Source organism: Oryctolagus cuniculus, chromosome 19, assembly GCF_051225735.1.
Source record: "Oryctolagus cuniculus isolate XC-2025 breed Fujian yellow rabbit chromosome 19, ASM5122573v1, whole genome shotgun sequence".
Lineage (NCBI taxonomy): Eukaryota > Metazoa > Chordata > Mammalia > Lagomorpha > Leporidae > Oryctolagus > Oryctolagus cuniculus.
Window position 1 is genome coordinate 68,734,107 of NC_142885.1, and position 13,603 is coordinate 68,747,709.

Below are 13,603 nucleotides of genomic sequence, written 5' to 3' on the forward strand. Positions count from 1 at the left end.
GCGGCCGGGCGCCCGGCGCTGGGCCGGGGGAGGGGCGCGGAGGAGGGCGGCGCGGCGGCGGGGAGCGTGGCGCGGGCACCGCGAGGGCGGGCGCGAGGGGGCGCCGGACCGCCGCCGCGCCGCGCGCGTCCCGCTCGGCCCCATCCTCGCCCCCGGCCCCGCCCCCCGCCCGAGGGCAGCGCTAGGACACGGCGGGGAGGTGGCCGGGGTGGGGGTGGCGGGGGAGCCCGCGGGAAAAGCCCCGCGGCCCGCGACGAGGGCGGAGGTGTCGGCGGCCGAGGAGGAGGCGGGGACCCTCGGCTGCCCCGGCGGGGTCACCTTGGCCGGGCCCCCCGCGGCCCCGCGCGGCGGGAGGGCGACAGGAACGCCTCTCCGCACGCTTCGCGCCCTCTGCCCAGCCGGGTTCCAGGAACGCGCAGGCAGTGCCCGGCGGACGGCGGTCTCTCCCGATCCCGGGCGGCGCTGACCGGGGTTCGAGGCCCGGCTCGGCCCCTCGAGCAGGTCCGACACGGCGGCTGGACCTCGGGCTGCCCTTGGCTTCCGTTTCCCTCGCGGTGGAGTAAGGGCGAGGCTCGGCCTGAGCAGTCCCGGCCTCCTCCGCCGGGTCCCTATCTTGATCCCGGCGGTGGGGACCACCTGCGCCGCGGGCCGGAGCGAGCGGCGTGACTCTGGGGCTGCCTCGGTGCAGTGAGTGGACAGATGCTCGCCGGCGCGCTAGCCCCGCGCCAGGCCAAGCCGTCTGCCACCTCCTCACGCTGAGCCACGGACTCGGTCCCGATGTGTTGGGTGCGGGCTCATCCTGAGCCCCCGCCCGGCGGCCGGTCGTGGCTCCGCGCTGCGGGCGTGCAGACCCGGAGCATCCCCCCCGGAGGAGGCTTCGAGCTCGGGTGGTGTGACTCCGTCTTCATGCGTGGGCCCCGAGTCGGGAGCGTGTAGACCGTGATCACGCGTTATCCCCGTGCGTGGTGCCTAGTAGGTGCGTTCGACCCGGAGCACGGACGCACGCTTAGTAGGTGCACGTGACACCGCCGGCAAACGTGTGCACACCAGGCGCGCCTAAGCCATGACGCTCCTGTGTCGGTCTGCGGCACGCACAGTAGGTGCTCGTGGCGTGGGAGGGCCGGTCTGCCCGGAGCAGAGGCCACAGCGCGCGTTGGAGGGGACCTCCTCCCGCCCCCGCCGCACCCCGCCCCGGTTTCCCGAGAGTGGGTGGTGTGGAGTGTGGCGGGGTTAAACATTAGCCGACAGATGGACCTCGGGGAAGGCCAGTCTCGGGCCCTGACGCTCCTAGGAGGGGGCTGCGAAGCGTCCACTCGCCGATGGTGCGGGGGGCGGAGACCTAGGGCCGCGCAGCGCCCCCTCCAGGCGCAGGGAGTCGCAGCGGCTCGGCCAGGCGGGGCTCCGGCCCTCGCAATCCCGGGGAAAACGCACGCGCGAGGCCGGTGTCCATCTCTCGCAGGGCGCCAGGCGCGGTGCCACGCCCGGGGCGACGGGGCCGGGGGAAGCGGCACCCTCCAGGGCCCTGCTGGGAGCCGCGTCCCTGCGCGTGGCTCCCAGGACGGCTCCGACGCCCCGTTCTGCACCCCGCGTTCGCAGGGTGAGTGCAGTGGCTCGCTGCTTTCCCGATTTCAGGGGACGCTCTCAACACAGCTGAGTGGCTGCCCGCAGGGGCCGATTCCAGGACCCCCTTTGTTGCTGTCCCCTCAGTCGCCAATCGACGCCTACATTTGGCTGCTTGGCTCCTTAGAAGCCACCAAGTGAGAAGGAACGACTTTGGTTTTGCTGGAACGTCGGTTCTTAGACCAGTTCCGATGGAAAAGCCCTCGCTCTAAGCCCCTGCCTCCCTAGGATATCCAAGAGCACGGGGCTCTTGGCCGCTTTTCCAGGAGGAAGCACGTGCCCGTGCAGTCAGGCCAAACCCAGATACCTGTTTTAGTTTTATTGTTTAATTTACTTGAAATGTAGGGAGATACAGAGACAAAGAGAGATCCCCCATCCACTGGTTCACTCCCCAAATGCTTCGCAGCAGCCAGACCTGTATCAGGCCAAACTCGGAAGCCAGGACTTCAGTTGTGTCCCAAGAAGGTGACAGGGCCCCAAACACTTCAGTCATCGTCATTGTCTCCCAGGCTGCATATTAGCCAAAAGCTAGAATGGAGAGCAGCCGTGGGACGTGAGCGCAGCCACGCTGCTATGGGATACAGGTGTCCCAGGGAGCCGCTTAACTCTGTGCCAAATGCCTAGCCAGAAGACCCTTCTTGGGGTTGGTGCTGCGATATCCCATATGGGCGCTGGTTTGAGTCCCAGAAGCTCCACTTCCTACCCAGCTCCCTGCGGATGAGCCTGGGAAAGCAGCAGAAGATGGCCTGGGAGACCTGGAAGACGCTCCTGGATCCTTGTTTTAGCCTGGCCCAGCCCCAGCCATTGTGGCCATTTGGGGAGTGAACTAATGCATGGAAGGTATCTCTCTCTCTCTCTCTCCCTCTCCCTCTCCCTCTCCCTCTCCCTCTCTCTGTATCTCTGCCTTTCATATAAATAAATCTTCTAAGTAAGAAAGCAGTCCGTTCTTATTGAAGGCTGATGGACGCCCTCCCCGCTGCAGAAGCCCTGTTCTGAGCACTCGCCTCTCCTGCGTGCTCAGGGTGAGGCCTCTTGGAGGGAGGATGGTCTCCATCATTGGACTGTGCGTCCCCTAGGACGCAGGACCCAGGGGTGTTGCCTGCTTTGTCCCTCCCCCTGCAGGCTCCTGAACACGGCCTGGCAAGCCGTAAATGCCTCCCAGACTTGGTCCCCCAACCCTTTACCAGTAAACACGTGGGACATCTCAGTTCCCACTCACTCAACAGATGGCTATTCAGTTCTTCCCATGTGTTCCCTTGTTGAAGACCTACTGTGCGTACTGGCCCAGGCGTCCCCACCCATGCTGTGAGGAGGGGTCACCTGTCCTCACCCAGCGGAGACCGAGCCCCCTCATTCACATGTGTGCACTTCTACAAGGAAGGCATTCTGCACCCCAGGAGCTCAGTGAAGGCCGCTGTGCTAAGTCCAGCAGGAAGCCAACGGTATGGTCACAGTTACCGTCTTTCCAGAGCTGAGAGTGGACAAGAAAGCATCAAGAAATGGGCCCGAAGCCCCACACTGCAGATGCAGCAGAAGTGACAGGAACCAGGGCGTGAAGGGGGGCAGGCCCCTGCAGCACTCCGGGCCTCAGTTGCTCCATCTGTAAAATGGCAGTGCTCAGGGTGCCCACCACGAGGTTGGGTGGGGCGTGATTCTGCCTGGCGAGCAGGAGTTACTATTGTTATTAAGGAGCCCTGCAACCCACGGTGAGCTGGGCCCAGGCACACGGAGTGATGGAGGGCGAGAGATCAGGGCAACTTACCAACCTCGAGGGGGCAGCTCGCTGAGCCTGCAGGGCTGGGCTTCTACGGGGTGGGGTGTTTATGCTGGGAAGAGCCCTGGCTGCTCCTCGCACCCAGCTCAGGGAGAAAGGAGGGCCCCGAGTCCCGGGCTGGGCCCAGCACAGACAGCGTCACACCATCTGCCCACAAAGCCCAGGCCCTGCCAGCTGGGTCCGGCAGGTTTGGGACACTCCGTGAGGGACTCACCTGGTGCACAGGAAGCGTGTGGTGTGGCGAGCCAGACGCTCAGCTCTTGGAGGTGTTGCGGCTGCCAGGGTGAGGGTGCACACGGACACTGCTGCTGGGGACGACATGCTGCCTCTGCTGCCCCAAGAGGGGCCCCAGCTGGGTGGAATATTCTGCTGTTGCCATCTTGAGATTCTTTTTTAAAAAAGATTTATTTGTTGGGGCTGGTGCTGTGGTGCAGCGGGTTAACGCCCTGGCCTGAAGCGCTGGCATCCCATTTGGGCACCGGTTCTAATCCCGGCTGCTCCTCTTCCCATCCAGCTCTCTGCTATGGCCTGGAAAAGCAGTAGGGCCCACAGGGGCCCAAGCACTTGGGCCATTGTCCACTGCTTTTCGCAGGCAATTAGCAGGGAGTTGGATCAGAAGCAGAGCGGCCAGGACACGAACCGGTGCCCATGTGGGATGCTGGCATTGCAGGTGGTAGCTTTTTCTGCCACAGTGCAGGCCTCTTGAAATTCTTAATTTTAAAAATATTCTGGGCCGGCGCCACGGCTCACTAGGCTAATCCTCCACCTAGCGGTGCCGGCACACCGGGTTCTAGTCCTGGTTGGGGCGCTGGATTCTGTCCCGGTTGCCCCTCTTCCAGGCCAGCTCTCTGCTGTGGCCAGGGAGTGCAGTGGAGGATGGCCCAGGTGCTTGGGCCCTGCACCCCATGGGAGACCAGGAAAAGCACCTGGCTCCTGGCTCCTGCCATCGGATCAGCGCGGTGCGCCGGCCGCAGCGCGCCGGCCGCGGCGGCCATTGGAGGGTGAACCAACGGCAAAGGAAGACCTTTCTCTCTGTCTCTCTCTCTCTCACTATCCACTCTGCCTGTCAAAAAATAAAAAAATAAAAAAAAAATAAAAAAATAAAAAAAATATTCTTACTGGGGCTGGCGCTGTGGTACAGTGGGTAAAGCCGCAGCCTGCGGTGCCGGCATCCCATATGGGCACCAGTTCGTGACCCAGCTGCCCCACTTCCGATCCAGCTCTCTGCTATGGCCTGGGAAACCAGTAGAAGATGGCCCAAGTCCCTCGGCCCCTGCACCTACAGGGGAGACCCAGAAGAAGCTACTGGCTCCTGGCTTCCGATCAGCCCAACTCTAGCTATTGTGTCCATCTGGGGAGTGAGCCAGTAGATGGAAGCTCTCTTTCCCTCTGCCTCTGTGTCTCTGTAACTCTGCCTTTCAAATAAATAAATAAAAGTCTTCTTATTATTTGAGGGGCAGAAAGAGAGAGCAGCTCCTGTCTACTGGTTTGCTCCCCCCACCCCCATGCCTGCAAGGACAGCGGCTGGGCCAAGGTCAGGGCAGGGGCCAAGGCAGAGGCTGAAGCTGCAGCTGAACCCGGGAGCCGGGAACCCACTTCGGGCCTCCCGCGTGGGTGGCAGGAAGCCATTCACTTCAGCCACCATCACCACTGCTCCCCAGTGTCTACATCAGCAGGAAGCTGCAGTCGGGAGCCGAGCCCTGGCCGGGCACCCACCGCTCCCAACGGGGGCCCCGGGCAGGCCCCGCAGCTGTTCCCAGCTTCCGGGTAAACACGGCGTGCACCTCGGCAGAGCCGCTGGCAGGTTTAAAGGGCACAGCGCCTGACACAGAATAAACGCGCAAAATGAGGATTCCTACAGGGGCGACCTTGCAGGGAGGGGAGGGGTCTCGTCCCCCGCCCCGGGCCCCGCCCCTCCGGCCTTCCGAGGGAGGCGCCCCCCCACACCCCACAGGGCCGGGACGAGGGGGCGGAGGAGCGGGAGCGACACATTTTTGAGCCGTGACCAACTGGAAACTCCCTCCCCGAGGCGGAAGCCGGGGGCGCCCCGCTGGGGCTCGCGAGCCTCCGCCGGGGCGGCCTCCCAGGCCTGGGGGCGGGGCGCCCGGGCCCCGCCTCTCGCCCGCCTCATAAATATGAATGAGCCTGCCGGGGAGCGGAAGTGCGAGGCGGCCCCTGTCCGACTGGCTCCGCCCTCGCCGCGGGCTCGCGCGGGAGGGGCGTGGCCAGCCCCGCGAAGGGGGGGCCTCCTTCCGGCCGGCGCGACCCGGACGTGACCTCGAGGGCCGGCGCCGCGGCCGCCCCCGGGAGGCGCGGGTAGCCCGTCGGCTGGGGGGGCCGCGCTTTGTCTCCCCGGCCCGGCCCGGCCGCCCGCAGCCTGCTGCCCTCCGGAGCCGACCTTCCAGGAGCGGCCCGACTCATTCATTCATGTATTCATGCCCCCCCACCCGGCAGGGGACACGGGGTGGAGGTAGGGGGAGTGAAAGGCAGAGCAGAGCTGTCAGCCTGGGGCGAGAGGTCCAGGGGCCAGACGGACGAGAGCGAGAGGTCCAGGGGCCAGACGGACATAAGCAGGGAAGGGGGTCCTGGAGGGTGACCTGAGTCAGGACCTGCAGGAAGTGAGGGAACAAGCCATACAGGAAACTTAAGGGTAGAACGTTCCAGAAGAAGGGGTGCTCCAGGTAGAGGGCACAGGCACAGCGGGCATGCAGGCCCGTGGGGCAGGCGTGGAGGGGAGGCGTGCGAATGAAAGGGATGGGGTCCTGGTCTCCGTGGCCGGCAGTTTCAGGCAGGGGCCGGGCAGTGTGCTGGGCGAGGGAGATGGACAGCCCGGTATCTGGGAAGAGATCAGGCTATGGGAGGTTACATGACTTGCCCAAGGTCACACAGCTTGGAAGTGGCCAGACCAGCATTGGAACCCAAGGGGACTGACGTCACTGCCTGGAGACATACTCAGGAGACCTAGGGTGAGGTGACCTTGACCAAGACAGGTCCCCGTGTCCCTGCACAGTGCTGGAGGCCGCTGGCCTCTGTGCAAGATGGGCAAGCCGGGCCCTTTTTGCTGCTGGTCTGCTGACACACACACACACCCTGGGACTGTGGGCGAAACCCAGCCCAGTCACTGCGCAGAGCCAGGGTGTAGCAGAACCTTGGCTGATGTCTGCTGTCCCTGGAGATGTCTGCAAAGCACTTGCCACCTCGTCAGGCTCTGGAGCAGGTACATGTGGCTTCGGGGAGGGCGGACGGAAGGCGGGAGCCAGAGGCCGCGTCTGTGGCAGGGGAAAGGGGGTGGTTGGGGGCGCCTGGGGCAGCTGAGCGCTCTGGAGCAGTCACAGGGTGTCAGCCAGGCATCGCTCCGGACCTGCGGAGACCAGAGCACAGGCACAAAGCCCACCCACGTGCACCTGCTGCCCAGGTGAGGTGGACAGTGCCCCCAGGTGTCCAGCCGGGGCTCTGTGGCCTCTCTGCGGTGTGCAGGTGGGTCTGTGCCTCAGGACACGTGGTGCTGAGGGCCTGGGGGTCTCTGACGGGACACAGACTGCTCATAGACTTCACCCTCCTCCAGCCTGTTAGAGTTTCCAGTCCTGTGTGAAATGTGGCTGGGCTAGGAGAGGGTCTCAGCCTTCCGAATGTGGAGCTGGGCTGTTCCAGGAGCCCCTGCCTCAGGTCAGCAGTGAGTTTGAGAAACTGATTGGACAAAACCAGAACGGAACTTGCTCTCTGGCCTTTAAGAATGCACACAGGGGTAAAGCCGCCTGCAGTGCCGGCATCCCATATGGGTGCCGTTCGAGTCCCAGCTGCTCCACTTCCAGCTCTCTGCTGTGGCCTGGGAAAGCAGTAGAAGACGGCCCAGGTCCTTGGGCCCCTGCACCCGCGTGGGAGACCTGGAAGAAGCTCCTGGCTTCAGATCTGCCCAGCTCCACTTGTTGTGGCCATCTGAGGAGTGAACCAGTGGATGGAAGACCTCTCTGTCTGCCTCTGCCTCTCTGTAACTCTGCCTTTCAAATAAATAAATAAATGCTAAAAAAAAAAAAAAAAGATACACACACACACACAGGTGGCAGGCGCCTAATCATTCAAGCTACCTCCACCAAGGTGTGCACTGACCAGGAGCTGGGGTCAGGAGCCTGAGGCCTGTATGAAGCCCAAGCACTCCTTCCTACCATTTGGAGAGGAAAGCTCAGAGAAGTTAAGTGGTTTGTCTGGAAGTATGCAGTAACCAAAACCATGGAGTCCACAGCCCAACTCCCCCACCCCCAACACACACAGTCTGCCTCAGCTGAATCAGGCCCAAGGAGGATACACTTTGCATTTGACCACACGCTGGCCTAAGTGGGTCCCTTACTTGGAGACCCCCTGACACCCTGGAGTAGGGGGAGCGGTGGTGTGGGGACAGCAGGGACACTTGTGTTCCCAACCACCAGCCTTTGGGTCTAGAGTGTCAGCCCATCCTTTTTTATTCATTCATTTATTTATTTTTTGACAGGCAGAGTTAGTGAGAGAGACAGAGAGAAAGGTCTTCCTTTGCCGTTGGTTCACCCCCCAGGTGGCTGCTACGGCTGGCGCACTGCACCAATCTGAAGCCAGGAGCCAGGTACTTCCTCTTGGTCTCCCATGTGGGTGCAGGGCCCAAGCACTTGGGCCATCCTCCACTGCACTCCCGGGCCACAGCAGAGAGCTGGCCTGGAAGAGGAGCAACTGGGGCAGAATCCGGCGCCCCGACCGGGACTAGAACCCAGGGTGTCAGCGCTGCAGGCGGAGGATTAGCCAAGTGAGTCCCGGCGCCAGCCAGCCCATCCCTTTCAAAAAAAAAAAGGATTTACTTGAAAGGCATAGTAAAAAAGAGATGGTTCTTCTTCCATTGGTTCACTCCCCAAATGGCCAAAACAGCCAGGTTTGGGCCAGGCCGAAGCCGGGAGCCAGTGACTTCATCCAGGTCTCCCGTGTAGGTGGCAGAGGTCCAAGCACGTGGGCCGTCTTGTGCACACCAGCATAATGCCGGATCAGAAGCAGAACGCCAGACTCTGGCTCTCCGATGTGGAATCCTGGTATTGCAGGCGGTGCTTAACGTGCTGCGCCACGAGCCCCGCCCCAGCCAGCCCCAACCAGCCCCTGATAGGCCCCTGACAGGCCCCTGACACAGACGCCAGAGCACTTCAGCCCAGCTGCAGTGTCCTCTTCCCACGTGGGCTTTGGCTCTAGCTGGTTGCACTGAGGGCATGACCCACCTGGGTGTGGCTGGGACTCCTGCAGGCCCTGGCCTTGAACTGAAGGGGTAGCTGGAGCTGTGGACGCCGTATGGTGTGCGTGTGGTGGGGAGGGGTGCTGTTGGGGGTGGGGACTGCATGGGTGGCTGCAGAACCGTGAGATGCCTCAGCAGAGGACAGCTTGTGGGAAACAGTGCCTCTCCCTCCGTGCGTCACTGCGCAAATCCAGTGACACACCCCAGTGGACTCAGCCTCGACCTGCTGCAAGTCGGGGGGGGGGGGGCGTATGAGGGGGGCTGTGCTTACGACAGGCTGCATGTGGTCTTCTGACTGCCTGGCCCTCCCAGCTGGGCAGCGCACAGAAGCCCCTTCCGGAGCCTTCTCGCAGCTTCTGTGTGTCTGAATGTAAATGCATTCCAGTCTCCACTGTGGCCCTGTCGTCAGCCGAGTTGCTGCTCTGTTTAACACAGGTGGAGTCCCAAGCTATGGCCCTGCCTCCAGCCAGTCCCTGCCAAGCTTCTCACAGAGCGGCCGCCCCAGGTCGCCCCTCACGGCCGTGTGGCACGAGGGCTTCCTCCCCTTGCTCTGTTCTACACTGTCCCCCAGCCTCCTCTCAGCGAGACCCTGACCTCCCAAATCCCTCCTGCCTGGGGCTCCGCAGCCGCAGGTGTCCCTGAGCTGCTGCCCTTGGCCGTCCTTTGCCTGATGCTTTTCCAGTTGACGGGGCACGAGTGACCTGGTTGTGACCTGGTTGTGACCTGGTTGTGATGCTTGCTGTGATGCCAGCATCCCATATTGGAGCAGCAGTTTGAGTCCTGGCTGCTCTGCTCCTCATCCAGCTCCCTGCTAAGGCACCTGGGAAGGCAGCAAGAAAATGGCCTACGTACTTGGGCCCCTGCCACCCACGTGGGAGGTCCCAATGGAGTTCCAGGCTCCCCGCTTCCACCGGCCCAGCCCTGGCTGTTTCGGCCGTTTGAAAAGTGAACCAGCACATGGAAGATCTGTTTCCCTCTGCCTTTCAAATAAATAAAATCTTAAAAAGAAAGTGACTGGGCCCCTAGTTTCTATTTAAGAGTCTTGGACACATTGGGCACATACTTCCAGGGCTGGCTTAACCTCACCCTGGCGGGCTCTGGGGCTCCGGCTCTGCCTGTCACCCCAGGACAGCCCAGCCACCGTGCGTTCTGTGTGGTCCTTCCTGCAGCTGCTTGGGCTGACAGAGGTGAGTGCTGTCTTCATGGCTTCTAAGGCCCCTGCCTCCCTCCTGCCATCCTCTGGATTCTCCGACTTCCTGTTCTGTGCACGCATGCGTTCAAACGCGAGGGGCCTGCTGCTCCCGGGAGTGAAGCCTGCCCTTGTGCAGCAGGAGTTTTAGTCGGAGAAAGGTAGGAAGAGAAGTAGGCACCGTCCCAGGCCTGTCTTCTCTGTCTGCTTCCGGGGGCACAGAGTTGGACTCCCCAGCTGGGGTCCGCTCTGCTCTCTGTACCAGGAGGCCTTTGGGCATTAGGCGTTGGCTGGATTTGGATTTGACCCTCCTGAAGGAGAAGTTAGGCCACAGCAGGACCTGCTCCAGGGCCTGGAGGTGATGGAATCTTCGGGGGCTGGGATTGGGGTGTTGAGCAGAGCAGGCAGGTCAGGCTGGAACAGGGGCTCCCTGGGAAGGAGCCGTTTCATTACCGCCCTCTGCCTGAGGTCCGTCATCTTCTGAAGTCATGGCTGTAGCAGCCCGCGCTAAGCAGGGCTGAAGCCGGGAGCCTGGAACCCTATCCTGGCCTCCCATGTCTCTGGCAGGGGCTCACGTAGCTGGGCCAGCTTCTCTGCTTACCCAGGTGCATTGGCAGGCAGCTGGATGGGAAGAGGAGCAGCCAGGACTCAAACTGGCAGGCAGCCGCTTAACCCACCGTGCCGCCACGCCAGCCTGGGGTCCCACGTCTTAGCAGAGCCCATGTTGTGCCCCCACGCCCCCGGCCCCCTTCATTATCCACAGCTCTCCCCACGCAGGAGCACCTGATCCCAACTGGCTGAGAATGAAAAGGACCTCTACATAGCGGTGTAGAAGCCAGAAGAGGGGAGCGTTTTTTCCATTGACACCTGGTGTCAGCACTGAGTTCGCTCAGGCAGGTCCACTGAAAGGAGAGTTTAATCAGCAGGTGGTAATTAAAAGCCAGAGGCCTCGGGCCAGCTTTGCGGTGCAGCTCGTTTGAGCTGCCGCTCTCAGCAGCTGGTGTGTGAGCTTCTGCTTCCAGTCCCGCCTCCTGCCGGTGCTCGCCCTGGGAGGCAGCAGCTGTCAGCTCGGACGCTTGGGTCCCAGCCACTGCAGACTGAGCTCCGGGCTCCTGGCTTCCGCCTGGCCCAGCCTGGCTGTAGTGGGGCATTTAGGAAGTGAACCAGTGGATGCAAGATCTCTCTTTATCTCTGTTTACCTCTAAGTAAAATGAGCATAAATCAAAATTAGAGATGCTTACAGCAGCATGATTTACAGCAGCCGAAATGCAGAAACAACCCAACATCAGCTGATGAGGGGTAAACAGACTGACCTCTCGCTGTGCCATGAACAAGCATGAAGCACAAACACGCTGCAGCGCGCAGCGCCTTGGAACAGAATACTGAGCAGAAGGCAGAGAGCCACGTGCTGTACCGTTCTGCTTGTAGAAAACATCCAGAACGTGCAAGTGGACGGGGCAAAGTGGACGAGGAGTTGCACTGGAAAGACAGGCTGGGGGCCGGCGCTGTGGCATAGCGGGTAAAGCCGCCGCCTACAGTGCCGACATCCCATGTGGACACCGGTTCGAGTCCTGGCCGCTCCACTTCCCATCCAGGTCTCTGCTATGGCCTGGGAAAGCAGTGGAAGATGGCCCAAGTGCTTGGGCCCCTGCACCCATGTGGGAGACCCTCAAGAAGCTCCTGGCTACTAGCTTCGGATCAGCACAGCTTCGGCCGCTGCAGCCAGTTGGGGAGTGAACCAGTAGATGGAAGACCTCTCTCTGGCTCTCTCTCTCTCTGTAACTCTGTCTTTCAAATAAATAAATAAATCTTTAAAAAAAAAAAAAAAGGCTGGGTGCTGGGCAGAGTTCCTTTGAGGGTGGTCCAAAACTGCTCGTGGGAATGGTTGCACGGCAGCGTGGGAGCTGCTCACGGAAGCACCTACGGAGAACAGCAGCCAGACCTCCCTGCACTGGGGCTGACACAGGGTCAGGAGGAGGAGGGGCTTGCTGTGTGCCTGGGGAAACCCTCGGTGTTCTGTTCCTGGTCCTCCTGGAAGGTCACCGAGAAGTGCCCGGATGGAGGACGCTTCCCCCCCGTGAGAACTCGGCTCCGGCACTATCCTGAGAGAGCCGGAGGGGCGGCGCACCCAGTGACCCTCCGCCGTGCCGTCACTTTGCCACCGGTCCCAGCCCCTGTTCCTTCCTTGTGCACTTCCCACACTTGGAATTCTTTCCTGCCTCCGATCTCATTTTGTCTGACGACTGCTTGACTGAGCCCCGTGGGTCGGGGGCTTCTCCGCGTCTTCCTTGCCACGCGATAGGTGCTCAGCCAAAACCTGATGAATGAACCCGCTCACGCGTGTTGGTAACAGCTGAGGGCAGTCCGGGCTGGGGTCAGCGTTTGGTGCTGGGAGGGTCTGAGCCGAGCAGCTCAGGGTGTCTCTGGCCCCGGTGGCGTTCTCTGCCTCTGTTCCAGTTCCAGAAGAATGTCTCTGGAAGGAAGCAAAGCTTGGTCTGGCTGCGACGAGGCGAGAGGGGCGGGCGCGGGGGCTGCGGGCCCGGGAGGAAGTGTGCAGCCCTGGGCTGCCGCAGGCGTGGCGTCTGCCTTCGCACCTTTGGAATGCGGCTGATTCACTCTGGGGGGAGCCATGGGCTGCCACCGCGCCTTGGATCTGACATCTGGAGGTTGAATTCCAGGAGGAGAGAGAGACGGATTCCTTCGAGCAGATGCCAACGCTGAAGGTCACACAGAGCAAGGGGACTGCTCTGGGAGTGGGCTGTGAGGGTCCCACGCCCTACAGAGGTCTGGGGGAGAGGCGAGACCCCATCCCCAGCCTCGCCCTCACCCCTGAGCTACCAGCGCCTCTCTGTGGCAGGCTAAGGCAGAGACGAGGGCCAGAGCTGGACAGTCGGACCCAAACAGCGCCTGTGACTGCAGGGGCTGAGGGCCCGGCTGGGCCCAGCCCTCAGCGACATCTCTGGGACGCTGGCCTGCAGCTCACGGCCAAGTTCCCACTGCATGGGCTTCGATCTCAGGCCTGAATCCTGCTGGGAGACGCCGAATGCCCAGTGTGCTTCTCCCCTAGGTTCCAGTGGTTTTCTATGCCTGCCTCGGCGTGGCTGGAGCTGGGTCGGGCCCGCGGGGTGGCCGTGCTGCTGACGGGCAGGTGCACGTTTCGGAGCCCACGCCAGCGTGGTCACATCCCTGGAGCCACTTGAGAAAGGTGGAAGCTTGAGGGGGTCCCCAGAGGGGCGCCAGCTCAGCCATGCTGGCTGCCTCCCCGGGGCAAGCTCCGGGGACAGCTCCAGGCCATGTGCTCAGCTTCCCCAGCTTTTGCCTACCGACCGGGTGCTCCCCTGGTTAAGTGGTCTCTAAGCTCCCAGGAGCTCATTCTCTTCCTCTCTGAAATCTCCTAGGATTCTGTGAAGGACTGAATGAGAATGCACACACAGCCCTGGGCACATGCCTGCCTGGGAGGAGGCAGGAGGAGAGCTGACGCGTGGCCCGGTCTGCTGCGCCTGGTGGATTCTGGTGGACTCTGTGCAGTCTGACTGCGGGCATGAGTGCGCGAGCGTGTGCGTGTGCGTGTGTGCACATGAATGCCGCCGCAGCCCCTTCCTCTTCTCCCAGAGGGTCGGGGAGGCGGGGGAGATGCGGGAGTGGGTAGAGACCAAAGACTGGGCCTCCCAGGTCCAGCGTGTGGGCCTCAGCTGCGGGGTCTGCAGGCTCAGGCCTGCCTCTGGGAGGCCTCTCCCAGCAGCTTCAGCTGCAGACCTGGGGCTGGAGGCGGGGCTCA

The 13,603-nt window shown here is 62.2% G+C and overlaps 1 long non-coding RNA gene across 1 annotated transcript; it reads left to right on the forward strand.

Annotated features, from left to right (window-relative positions):
- Nucleotides 1–5,666: 5,666 nt before the first annotated feature.
- Nucleotides 5,667–11,653, forward strand: LOC149120644 (uncharacterized). The gene is made up of 2 exons (XR_016226013.1): nt 5,667–6,611; nt 11,421–11,653. It is a non-coding gene; the product is annotated as an uncharacterized LOC149120644 (long non-coding RNA).
- Nucleotides 11,654–13,603: the final 1,950 nt, after the last annotated feature.